Consider the following 13,319-nt stretch of genomic DNA (forward strand, 5'->3'; position numbering starts at 1 on the left):
CCTTTCTCTTGTTTTGTATGTATTTCTCGTTTGTTATTTATTCCTATTTTATTCCTGCAATTGGTATGGAATTCATTTAAAAAAAAAAAAAGATCAGTGTTTTGAAATTAGATGTGATGAAGATGTGACCTTAATTTACAAAATCAACATCATGTTGGATTCAATGAGACATGAAACTAGTGCATGAAACAGGTCTCAGTAAATGTTCTCATAGACTGCAATACACTGCCCCCTGCTGGTCATTATAAAGTCTGCAGATGTCATTTGACATGAATGTCATATTTGTGAAACAAAATAAAGGACTCTGTAAAATAAATGAAAATCAAATATTTATATACAGAATATTTATGTACAAATGCTGAAAAAGACATTTGAACAAGATGCACACCCAGTAAAATGTAAAAAAAAAAAAAGAAAAGTCAGTTTTATCATGTGACTATCATGCTGTCATTTCTGCACAATGCACTTTACACCAGATCAAAATAAAACACTGTGAGGTCGTTCTAACCGGAAGCCCAGAGAGCTTCGACAATGCAGCACAATGCCCTGAAGCATCAGCATCAAAATATACTTCAAGTACCAAAAAGTACTCATTGTGCAGAATGCCCTATTTTTGAATAGCTGGACATTTTAATTACTTTATCACCAGCTGTGACTACAGCTGATAATCAACCATGTTTCATAGGGATATGACTACATTTAGAAATGTCACGCATTTTTAGGTATAAAGCAAAAGATGCAATGAAATAAATAAGCTATCACATATTAATCCAAATGAATTCACTGAAATACATCTGCACATTTCTGCAGCCTGACTTATTACACACGTGAACACAGTACACATTTGTTTACTGCAAGCTTGTTTCAGAGATGTGATGCAGTTAAATCTGTATGCGTCTGTTTCCTTGTAGTGTTAGTAGAGATGGTGAACCTGACACAATCCTGTGTTTAGTGTGAAGGAAACCAGTTAACAGCCGGTTTAGTAAAATTCTCTTGAACTCATGGAAAACTCATCGTCGTCTCGAAGTGAGCAGCTGAAGCGTCCCGTGTGATCAGAGGTCCTCGTCGTCCTCGCTCACCATGACGTCGAGCTCTTTGTCTTTCCGTACGACGCTCTCGGTGATGAACTCCTTGTGCTGCTCCTCCAGCTCACGCAGCTCCGCCTGCAGGCGCTCCAGGTGGAGCACTCGCCGGTTCCTCAGCAGCCGGCTGGGGAGTGGGTTCATGTCGTTGAAGGCGATGCTGGTCAGCTTCCTGCATGGACACACGCAGGTGGAAAGGACTCAATCACCAACACAGAGGAACTGGAAACTGATCAGCTTGAGTGTTTCTGTTTTATGCTGCTTGATACTTCAGGTACTGCAGTTTGAGCAGGAAATACTGGACTGACTGGACCACATGTATCCGAGAGCTGCAGATACTTAAAAATCTTTAAATCGTTGTTACTGTGATCAGGGAAATTTAAACTTCTCACAAAATTTCAGTAAAAAGGGTTTGAAGCTCAAAGATTCAACAGCTACATCCGCTACACTTCTGAGAGTGTAACAGCTCGTAGATTAAGGCGGGTGGAGGCGAGTGCGTACCTGGCATTGGAGACGGTCTTTGTGAAGAAGCGTAGGTACTGGTAGATCTCCACGCTGTCGTGAATCTTCAGGATGTCGTCCTCTTTGTATTTGAACAGAGCCAGAGTGTATCTGAAGATCACCTGCAGCACAGACACGCATTTCATAACAGGACACTCACGCCACACAATTAATTGGAAACTTTGAGGAGGTGAGTCATAAAATTACTCTTTCAGTTGTGGTGCAGTTGGGCCCTTTACTCATTACAGCTCTGATCGATTTCCAATAAGCCACTTGGTTCCTCAGTTGCCAGATAATATTAACTTACTTGGTAGTTGAGCTTTAAGTTTAAATTAAACTTTTGGGTTGGATCTACGTGGCTGAAGCTGTTGTCAGCATTTATCCCTGTGTGGTATATATTTCTGTGTCTGAACTGTGATTTTATTTCCTGAGACAAACGATGTAAAAGCTGTGCTGCATTTGTCACATTGCAGAAACAAGCCCAAAGCCATTGTCCCGCTCATCGTCTGGATTTACGCTGCTTGTGGTAGACTGTGAGGTCGTTACTAGAATTATCTGCTTTCCCACTCCTATTTCATGTCACATGACAGTTCCCCATGCTTAGTAAACAATGTCTTATTACTCCTAAAATGTAAATAAAGACATCTAAAGGTGAAAACAAAATCATTTTTGTTTCCATGGACACTACTGTGGTGCATTCAAGTGTTGTCTGCATTTCTGTCATGGTGTGTTCGGGTGTATGGTACCTTGGTACCCTCATACAGGAAGGCGTCCCACAGAGGCATCAGGATGTCGCTGGGCAGACTCTCCACAAAAACCACCAGGAACCAGTTGAAGGTGACCAGAGAGACGTCAAGGTTGTGATCCTCAAAGTGAGATGCCAGGCGAGGAAGCTTCTCCGCCATGAAGTCCTTCAGCACGCGCTGGTCCGCCTGAGCACAAAGACTCACAGAGATCACAGTCCACCAGATTCTTGGTGTAGTAGTCCTGAGGCATGATGGCTTCCACCACTGCCACCAGACACCAGAAGGCGTCTTCGTCACTTTGGAGGACCAGCAGAGCGAGGGCCGCTAACCTGTGGACATTGATGGAAGGTGAGGTTCTGCCTGGAAGGCGGGTCCACATAAGAACTCAGATATAAAATTTATACTTTTGTTCTGACCTGTTGAGTACCTGGCAGTAGCCAATGGCAGGGTTATGCCCGGAGAAGGCCAGAAGGATGCGGCGGAGCTGCTGGAGGGCAGGGCTGGAGGGCGGGGCTGGACGGCGAGGAGAAGTGCTGATTGGTCGTCAGGGTTCGGTGAAGGTCCAGCTGGACCTGCCTGGAGGCAGGATTAGGAGCTGTCCGACTCTTCTCACACAGCTGGAAACAGAACAGGATTACTGAGTGCTCGCCAGCATTCCCGACAGGAAGAAGGAGGAGCCACCTGTGCTCAGGTGCGGATAAAGCACTCTCTCTCTCTACAGCTGTACCTGCTGATAGCGTTGCGTGTGGCACTCTTGGCTTGTCAAAGTTCTGGCTCGGACCAAACAGCGCCACACTCTGCCGATACTCCCGAGGGACGCCTTCACGCACCAGAATTTTGAGCTCAGGTGAGATGATGAAGTCATCGTCGGACCTGCCTGCAAGGTACTGAACCCAGCGGCTCAGCAGGGAGTGCTCCAGACCCTCCTACAGAGACAATGGTGTATGATATAAAAAGAGGATAACCATTATCTGTTAAGCATTATGTTACAATTTAACATAATATAAAATTGTAACATTGTAAACATAATGTTACAATTTTACATTATGTTACAGTTTAACATAAAGTAAAATTGTAACATTATGTTTACAATGTTACAATTTACAAATTGTAACATTGTAAACATGATGTTACAATTTTACTTTATGTAACAATTTAACATAATGTAAAATTGTAACATTGTAAACATAATGTTACAATTTTACTTTATGTTACAGTTTAACATCATATAAAATTGTAACATTATGTTTACAATGTTACAATTTACAAATTGTAACATGATGTTACAATTTTACATGATGTTAAATTGTAGCTGTTAAGGGTGGTGAGTTAGCGAACCTAGACGCGGACTTCTCGTTTAAGTTGAACAGTGTCTTTATTTACAGTGAAGCCAAAATCAATCCACAGTTATCCACAGTGCAAGTCCCTTCAGTGCTCCTCTCCCCGTCTCCCCTCGTGTGTCCACAAAACTCCCTAGAATCAGTGAAGTGTCCCCTTCCGTCTCTCCGTCTCGATCGCGTCCAGGCTTAGTAGGCAGCTCAGAGCGGCAGCACTTACGGGTCGGAGGTCTCCCGTTGCTACGCGACCGCGTAACAATCGCAGCGGAGAAAAAGCGGAGCGAGAGAGGAGAACAAAAAAACACACACACACACACAGGTCGACCGGTCGGGGCACCGTCCGACTCTGACAGTAACATAATGTAAAATTGTATTATGTTTACAATGTTACAATCCCTACCCTCACCTATGGCCACGAGCTGTGGGTAGTGACCGAAAGAACGAGATCGCGTATACAAGCGGCAGAAATGAGCTTCCTCCGAAGGGTGGCTGGCCTCTCCCTTAGAGATAGGGTGAGAAGTTCGGCCGTCCGGGAGGGGCTCAGAGTAGAGCAGCTGCTGCTCCACATCGAAAGGAGCCAGCTGAGGTGGTTCGGGCATCTGACAAGGATGCCCCCTGGGCGCCTCCTGGGTGAGGTGTTCCAGGCATGTCCCACCGGGAGGAGGCCCCGGGGCAGACCCAGGACACGCTGGAGAGATTATATCTCTCGGCTGGCCTGGGAACGCCTTGGTGTTCCCCCGGATAAGCTGGAGGAGGTGGCTGGGGAGAGGGAGGTCTGGGCCTCTTTGCTTAGGCTGCTGCCCCCGCGACCTCGGATAAAGCGGATGAAGATGGATGGATGGATGGATGGATGGATGGATGGATGTTACAATTGTAAAATTGTAACATTATGTTTACAATGTTACAATTTCACATTATGTTAAATTGCAACATGATGTAAAATCGTAACATTAAGTTTACAATGTTACAATTGTAAATATAATTTACCCAATTAATTCTGTCATAACAGAAGTATGACTTCTCTGTGTTATTAATCCGTATTAATATCATAGGGAGATTAATATCCCTACAATATTAAGCATCAGACTTTATCAAATTTTCTAAAAACTTTTTTTGTTGGATAGTGTAGTGCAGCTGGATAGTGTAGTGGTAATACTACACATCTTTGGAGTCGCACGTTCGATTCCCACCCAGTATCCAGTAAGGGTCCTGGCTAGACCCCTCATGCTAACCAAAAATCCCTGGAATGGTGCGGCTATGTCTGCTGTCTCTCCGCTTGAATTTAGAGCTTGCTTGTTTGTTAAATGTATTATTTACTGTTTTTAGTTTACTCCATGATGGGGCTGGATATCGGGCGTCCTGCACCACCCATCCGGTCTGGAGCATAGCGAAACCATTTCTGCACTGTTTGAACGAAGGCAAACTCAGAAACTGCCCCCACCTGCTGAGTCAGGCCATCTAAGACAACAAAAACCCCCAAAAACAAACAAACAAAAAAACAGTAAAAAAGAGGGGTTCAATTAGAGTTCAAATATGAATAACCTCTCGCCAAAAGTCTTTAACAGCTAGAAAGCTGGCAAACTACTAAGCTGATCAACATGAAAGGCACAAGGTGGAAATCAGCAAACTGCTGCCTCACTTTGTTCACCTGTGCTCTATATTTCATGGTCCGGTTGGCTGCAGGACCAAACATTTGGCCTTACACCTTATTTCTTTATGTTTTGCTTCCAAGGTGCCAGACTTGTAGGTAACTTTTTACACTGACATGACCTCAGCAATAGTTTCCAGTCTTTCAACTTCCTTGGGCTTTGGCTGCTTTTTTACTCATTTTCAGTCCAGTTCTTCTACCTGACCATTTTCAGAGAACTCTAAGGAGCTTGGGGGAAAAAAGCAACCGGACTTCTTTAACTTTTTTGAAGACGTTTCGCTTCTCATCCCAGAAGCTTTTTCAGTTCACTGAAGCCTCATAAGAAAGTGACACAATGACATTTAGATAATAAAACTCGCCAAAAATGCACCTTAAGAGCACTGTCTCTTTAAATACCCTCTTTTGCTTGGTCTGCTCCTTATTTTTTCTCATTTTTTCTTACTTTGGAGGACCAGCAGAGCGAGGGCCGCTAACCTGTGGACATTCATGGAAGGTGACGTTGTGTCTGGAAGAACTCAGATATAATATTTATATTTTTGTTCTAACCTGTTGAGTCCCTGGCAGCAGCCAATGGCAAGGTTGTGCCAGCCAGCAGGATGCTGCGGAGCTGCTGAAGGGCGGGGCTGGAGTCTGAAAGTAAGAGCTCGTTTAGACTCTATTCTGTGAACAGGCTTGCTCCCACGAATATGTGAATTCATCTGTAAAAGAGTTTAACTCTAATGCACCTGTTCCTCCTGCTCCCTGCTGCAGGGCGGCCTGTTGGACTACGAATGCCAGTGCGGAGCTAAGAAGATCAAAGAGGAGCTGTTGTTCTTGAACCTGCCAAAGTGAGTAACCTCAAATCGGTCCCCAAAGGCCTCAAACCACCACAGTTCAGTCGGTGTCAGTTTTGTTCATGTCATGTCCTCCTTGCGTCTTCCTTTGAGCCTCTCCTCTTTGTCTCATCTCTTTCAGTGTGCTGATCCTCCAGCTGAAGTGGTTTACGTTCACTCCATCATTCACCGTGGAGAAGAAGAACAGCCCCATTGTTCTGACACAGCAGCTGGTGATCAGCCAGGACACAGCCTTTACTGAAGAGGTAAGGGAAAAGGCACACCGTTCATTTCAAGTATGGATGGAGCCCATTTCTAAGCTAACGGGTGGTGCCGCTGCCCTCTCCCAGTAAACTGCTCGCTATTTGTTGGTCAGCGTGATCAGTCGTTTGGGCTCCTCAGCTTACAGCGGTGAGTGGGTGCTTTCAGACACATGTGCTGAATGCAGGTCAGCTTTGAAAGTTTATGAGACGTTAATAAGTGCGCCTTCTCCTCTCAGGACATTACGTCTGTGACGGCGTTCACCAGATGAGCGGAAGAGACGACGTCACAGACAGCCGGCTCACGTACGATGACGAGTTGGTCTGCCAGACCACGTGTGAGTCTGTGTGTGAGCAGCGGCAGAGAACAGCTTACCTGCTATTCTGAGTCGGGACTCAGATCTGCAGCAACACCTTCATTGTTATTGTTATTATTGTTGTTAGTACTGTTGTTATTATGATTGATATTGTTACTGTTATGATCAGTTTTATTATTATTATTATCATTATTAATTTTTTAATACATTTGTTTATCTTTATTATTAGTAGTAGTAATGTTGTTGTTTATGTTGTTATTGTTATTATTATTACTGGTATTTTTGACATTATTATTATTATTTTGTTGTTATTGTCATTATTAGTAGAAGTAGTATTAGTTATATCATTTTTATATCAGCCTGGAGTGAACAACATGAAAGCATGGATCCATCCTCCCTCACATTCACAATTCAGGCTGCTGGTGTAATCGTGCGGGGGATATTTTCCTGGTACACTTTGGGACCTTTAAATGCTACAGTCTGAGTATTGTTATGACCACAGCGTACCCTCTTCTGATGGCGGAAAGTAAAAGGGGGTCCAGTACCGGTTCCGGTACCAGGCCTACTGACAATTTAACATAATGTAAAATGGTAACATCGTAAACATAATGTTACAATTTAACATAATGTAAATGGTAACATTGTAAACATAATGTTACCATTTAACATAATGTAAAATGGTAACATTGTAAACAGAATGTTACCATTTAACACAATGTGAAATGGTAACATTGTAAACAGAATGTTACCATTTAACACAATGTGAAATGGTAACATTGTAAACAGAATGTTACCATTTAACACAATGTGAAATGGTAACATTGTAAACAGAATGTTACCATTTAACACAATGTGAAATGGTAACATTGTAAACAGAATGTTACCATTTAACATAATGTGAAATGGTAACATTGTAAACAGAATGTTACCATTTAACATAATGTGAAATGGTAACATTGTAAACAGAATGTTACCATTTAACACAATGTGAAATGGTAACATTGTAAACAGAATGTTACCATTTAACACAATGTGAAATGGTAACATTGTAAACAGAATGTTACCATTTAACACAATGTGAAATGGTAACATTGTAAACAGAATGTTACCATTTAACACAATGTGAAATGGTAACATTGTAAACAGAATGTTACCATTTAACACAATGTGAAATGGTAACATTGTAAACAGAATGTTACCATTTAACACAATGTGAAATGGTAACATTGTAAACAGAATGTTACCATTTAACACAATGTAAAATGGTAACATTGTAAACAGAATGTTACCATTTAACACAATGTGAAATGGTAACATTGTAAACAGAATGTTACCATTTAACACAATGTAAAATGGTAACATTGTAAACAGAATGTTACCATTTAACACAATGTAAAATGGTAACATTGTAAACAGAATGTTACCATTTAACATAATGTGAAATATAACTAACGGATTTACTTTACCAAATGGACCATCCCGGCCTTGCCGTATTGGTCTATTTGATTCACCTTTGTTTTTCTTGTTTATTTTATTTTCACTTGCTACACATAGGACAGACATGACTGGGGGAAAGAAAGGGGAGAAAGAAAGAGGGAAAGAAAAACAGCAGGGAAGAGGAATGGTGATAAAGGGCAAAAAACAAAAACCAACAAAACAAATAGACAAAAAATATATATATCAGTCACTTCAACTCAAAGAAGTCCAGACGCTTTTCTTTCCAAGCTCCTTTGACTGACTGTTAGGACAACTTATTTATTGCAAGCATGCAGTACAAGAATAACTCGATGTTTCTGACTTTGCATTACGAATTGTTTACCCACTGACAAACATTTCAAATGAAATTAAATTAAAAAACAATTTGTGGTAACCTGATTTTAATTCAAAAAGAATCATTAACAACACTTCTTGTAATGGTGTCAAAATCAGCCCAACTTTTATTTTCAAATGCAAAAAGTAAAAGAAAATGAGCCAACATACTGGACACATATAATTGTCAATATAATTGTTTATAAACAATTATACTGTCATCATTGTTACAGATATGGAAACTTTATTAACAATTTGTCCAAGTAAAAAATGCCCTGCTAATTGTTGGGGTTTTCTCTCCTCTAGCCCTTTCCTTTAAGCTCTTCTTTACATCCCCCCACCCCCACCTTTTCTTTTTTCTTAATAATATAACAATAAAAACAATTGGCTGCATTTTAAATGTGTCAGATCAATGTCTTTATTCAAGAATACAAGAAATGGTAATAGCTGCATGTGTGTTTGTGTGTGTGCATAATATGCATACTTTACTTGTTGGATCCAAATCCCACAAGGAATCAATTAAAACAAGAAGACAAACAAAAACAAAACAAAAATATATTTCTCTCCCTTCCCAGGTCAGGTTCACAAAAGCATTGCAGCTCTTTATTCCTCTTGTACAGCTCCAGAGTCTGTCAGCCAAAAAGAAACTACTGAGGTTCCAACACCCAGTGTTTCTGTAAACACAGATGAAAATGAACAGTCATCCACATCTAAAAGATTTGTAGATTCGAGGGACCGGTATAATACATCTAGTACATCTTTGTTTAAACCTCAGAACACAAAAAGGGAACAAACCATTGTATACAGATTTAAAAGTGCGCAAAGCAACGAACAGTCACCCTCTGAAACAGCTGAGGTTATCACAACCATTGTTTCTGTAAATACACAGGAACAGTCACCCACCTCAAAAAGATTAGTATATTCAAGGGACCAGTGTATCTACTCTGGTCAAAAGAATCCATGCTTCGTACTGATGTCCACAATTCTTTTTTATTCCTCTCACAATCATGGAGCACTGTGAAAACTAGAAACGAGTAAAATAATATCAATAGCACATATGACATCCATCTCAGCCACTTATTTCTTTTCACAAGGTGCACAAGTGCTTAACAAATAACAGCATAATGTTTTTACCTTGTACGCCTTGTAAAAACAGTAGTAGAAAAGTTGTAGATTCGTGCTCTTGTGGGGGAGACGTATGTTATCCACCACCTCGATAGCTAGCCGAGAGTTCGAGGGTCACTAGAGCTGCCGAGAACGCATGAACTACTTACGGTAGGACGTTTTGCCAAAGTAAGACGTTTTGTCAGAACACCGAGTCCTCAGGAGGATGCAGCCCATGAATTTGGACACGATCTCAGATGCACTTCTGGTGTTGTCATGGCAACCCACACAAACATTTCAGCGTCAGCTACAATGAGGCGGAGCCCTTACTGAGACACTGAGCTCAGGTAGAGTGAAAGACAACATTTTTCCGCATCCAAAACAGCAGCGCTGTTCCTGTGACCTCTAGTAAAGCCTCTACTTGGGAAAAGGGAGTCTTTCATCAAAGCATCCTGCAGAAGTTGAATAAAAATATGCAAATGTTTAAATGATGCAACTTAATGAAGGCTGACAGCAGTTGTACTATTTTACATTGCAGCGAACAGGGGTGACCATTATTTTCAACGTTTTTCCAGCATTTTTCACATTGAAAGTGAAATAATATAAATAATGTGTCAATTAAATTGCGTTAATATTTAAAAATACAAAAACTACAGCTTTGTTCACAAGCCAATAAAAATGTACTTGGGCCAGTGGTAAATGAAAATAACACTTATTCAGCACCTGGTTGTTGCGGCTGCATCAGGACACCAGATGTTCAGCCTCCATCCTGTAGGCAGACTTATCCCCGTCTGAGAGGAGTCCAATAATGGTGGTGTCATCTGCAAGCTTAATTAATTTGACAGACTGGTGGTTGGAGGTGCGGCAGTTGGTGTACAGGGAGAAGGGCATAGAAGAAAGAACACAGCCCTGAGGGGAGCTCGTGCTGATGGTCCGGGAGTCCAAGACATTCTTCCCCAGCCTCACTGGTTGCTTCCTGTCCGTCAGGAAGTCAGTGATCCACCGGCAGATGGGATCAGGCACATTCATCTGGGAAAGCAATCCTTGAAGAAGGTCTGAAAGGATGGTGTTGAAGGTAGAGCTGAAGTCCACAAACAGGATCCTAGCATAGATTCTGCAGGACAAAGTGTAGGGCCATGTTGATGGCATCGTCTACAGACCTGTTGGCTCTGTATGCAAACTGCAGGGGGTCCAGGAGGGGGTCCGTGAGGGTCTTAAGATAGGAGAGAACCAGGCGCTCAAAAGACTTCCTGACCAGATGTCAGAGCCACAGGTCTGTAGTCTTTTCGTCCAGTGATCTTTGGCTTCTTGAAAGCTATATATGATATAAAAATTATATAAAAACTGTTAATCAGCAAAAGAAATGATATCATAGTTCTTGTGTTGATATTTTGATACCATGGTAGCATTTACAGGATATTGTTTTGTAGTGATATTATACAGAAAAGAGTTACTCAATAAGGCCCATTTACTAGTTGTTTTTCTCTTTCTCTCTGACCCAAGAATTGATGTGTAAAACTCACAGGCTGGTACCCCAAGGTCGAAAATACCACAGAGACGAGACCACTTCCTTACTCCCATCCTCCCTTCTTTATCTCTTAGAAAAAGGCTCGTTAAAGGCCAGGTGGTTTGTTTCAGAATTCACTAATGAAAGAACTCTGTATTCTATGTCTAGGAGTGTATTTTGCTGGAATGATCATAAATTGTAGCTGAACTGATAAACTACACAAAGGATACTTCTTTGCTCACAAGGCAGGAAGACGTTTCCTTATTTGGTCTGTACCGGTTTGAACTGAGAACTTGCTGACACACGAACCTTTTTTTCCTCTATATAAGCTGTTTTGTACTGAATAAACCTTTGAGTTGATTTTGGAAGAGCAACCTGAAGCAGTCTGTGTTTCCTTGTTCTCCCAAGCTACTCCCGGCGCTGTAACTAACCCAGCTGAACGGCATACTTGAGTGTTACTTTGAATAATTAGGAATCTAATAAAGAAAGGACAGAACTCTGCTTATTGGTGCTCGTGCCTTGGAGGGAAACCGGGACGGAGATTTTCTCTTCAGTTCTTATAAAGAAAGCCTCTATCAATCAAACACCAGCAGTGTAGCAATGTTGTTCACTTACACTGTATATAAAACACTGATTTTGGCTACATCCAGTTTTTACTGTATTATAAACATTTTTTACCATGAAGAGTAAAGTGTTTGGCATTTTTGTCATTGTTATTGAGCTCAGAGATCAGGCCCAGCCCAGTATCTACCTGGTTATGAGCAAGGAGCTGGAGGTGATAACTCAACAATAACCAGGCCATGCATGCATGGATGGATGCATGGATGGATCAGTTTGTAGGCTGTGTGTGGTCAGCAGCAGGCTGCTGGGTGTGGACCAAGAGGGAAAGCCCAGCATGTGAAACCCATCAGCAGAAGGCCAGAACAAAGGTGCACAGACAAACGCAGCCCAGACACTCAGGCAGGACGAGTAAAATAAATGGCAGCAAACACAGTATGATGTGGTAAAATGTGCTTTCTTTCACAAACAGATAGCACAAACAAGAATCACAAGAATCTCCTTTGTGGTTCTTGTTTTTCTTTTGAGTACATTAATAAAAAGTTGAAATAAAGTGGCAATAAAATTCATGCACTGAAGACCACACGAAACCCTAATTCACCCTACTACCTGTTGCCTTCACATTCCATTTGCATCCCTTGTCCACAGAATCAAAAATGACCCTTCTTCACTAAAGATCGAACATAAAGCAATTGCATTTTAAATGGAAGCCCATTTTGCATTAAGAAACACTATCAGCAATCAGAAATTGTGTATATCAGAGTTCTCTGTTTTTACTGTCCTGAAAACTGCATTAATTCAGTGGATGCGGTTAGGTTCAAAACAACGTAATATAAGAGGGCAACCAATTCAATCTAAGAGGGATCCAATTTTTATCCATTCATGTACCAGCTACTGGCTTTTTGCTGTTATGTTCTCATATCGCGTGAGAGTTTATTTGCCAGGTGTCAGAAGTCTAATAATAAAGCTCCGGCACAACGTGGTCGAAGTTACCCGCATATCGGATCGCATCATGTCAGTGAAGATCGACGCCGACCCGACCGTCCTACGGATTATCTCCTGCTATGCACCACAGACCAACTGCCCCGACGAGGAGAAGACAGAATTCTGGCGCGCCCTCGACGACCACCTGCAAACGATTAGCCCTGAGGAACACGTGGCGGTAGGCGGCGACCTAAATGGACATGTAGGCAAGGGGAGAGACGGATATCACCGATTCCATGGCGGCCAAGGATTTGGGACCAGAAACGACGACGGTTGCCGGGTACTGGACTACGCAGAGGCCCACGATCTTGCCGTGACCAACACCTTCTTCAAAAAGAAGCCGGCACACCTCATCACGTACTCCAGCGGCAGCAGAGACACCCAAATCGACTACTGGCTAGTCCGAAGACCCCATCTCAGCCTAGTCACGAACGTAAAAGTCATACCATCAACCAATATTGGCCCTCAACATCGGCTACTTGTGATGGATCTCCGACTCAACCTTGGCCAACGACGACGAAGAACACCAACCACGACGGTGGAGAAGATCAAGTGGTGGCGCCTCCCTGAGGGATCCAATTTTTATCCATTCATGTACCAGCTACTGGCTTTTTGCTGTTATGTTCTCATATCGCATGAGAGTTTATTTGCCAG

General features: G+C 42.0%; 1 long non-coding RNA gene and 1 pseudogene across 1 annotated transcript; one reads left to right on the forward strand and one right to left on the reverse strand.

Annotated features, from left to right (window-relative positions):
- Positions 1-300: 300 nt before the first annotated feature.
- Positions 301-4,892, reverse strand: LOC112430663 (TBC1 domain family member 2A-like; annotated as a pseudogene).
- Positions 4,893-5,840: 948 nt separating this feature from the next.
- Positions 5,841-6,735, forward strand: LOC143413644 (uncharacterized). Its single transcript, XR_013094264.1, has 3 exons — positions 5,841-5,950; positions 6,065-6,537; positions 6,626-6,735. It is a non-coding gene; the product is annotated as an uncharacterized LOC143413644 (long non-coding RNA).
- The last annotated feature ends 6,584 nt before the right edge of the window (positions 6,736-13,319 follow it).

This window comes from Maylandia zebra, linkage group LG2 (assembly GCF_041146795.1).
Source record: "Maylandia zebra isolate NMK-2024a linkage group LG2, Mzebra_GT3a, whole genome shotgun sequence".
NCBI lineage: Eukaryota > Metazoa > Chordata > Actinopteri > Cichliformes > Cichlidae > Maylandia > Maylandia zebra.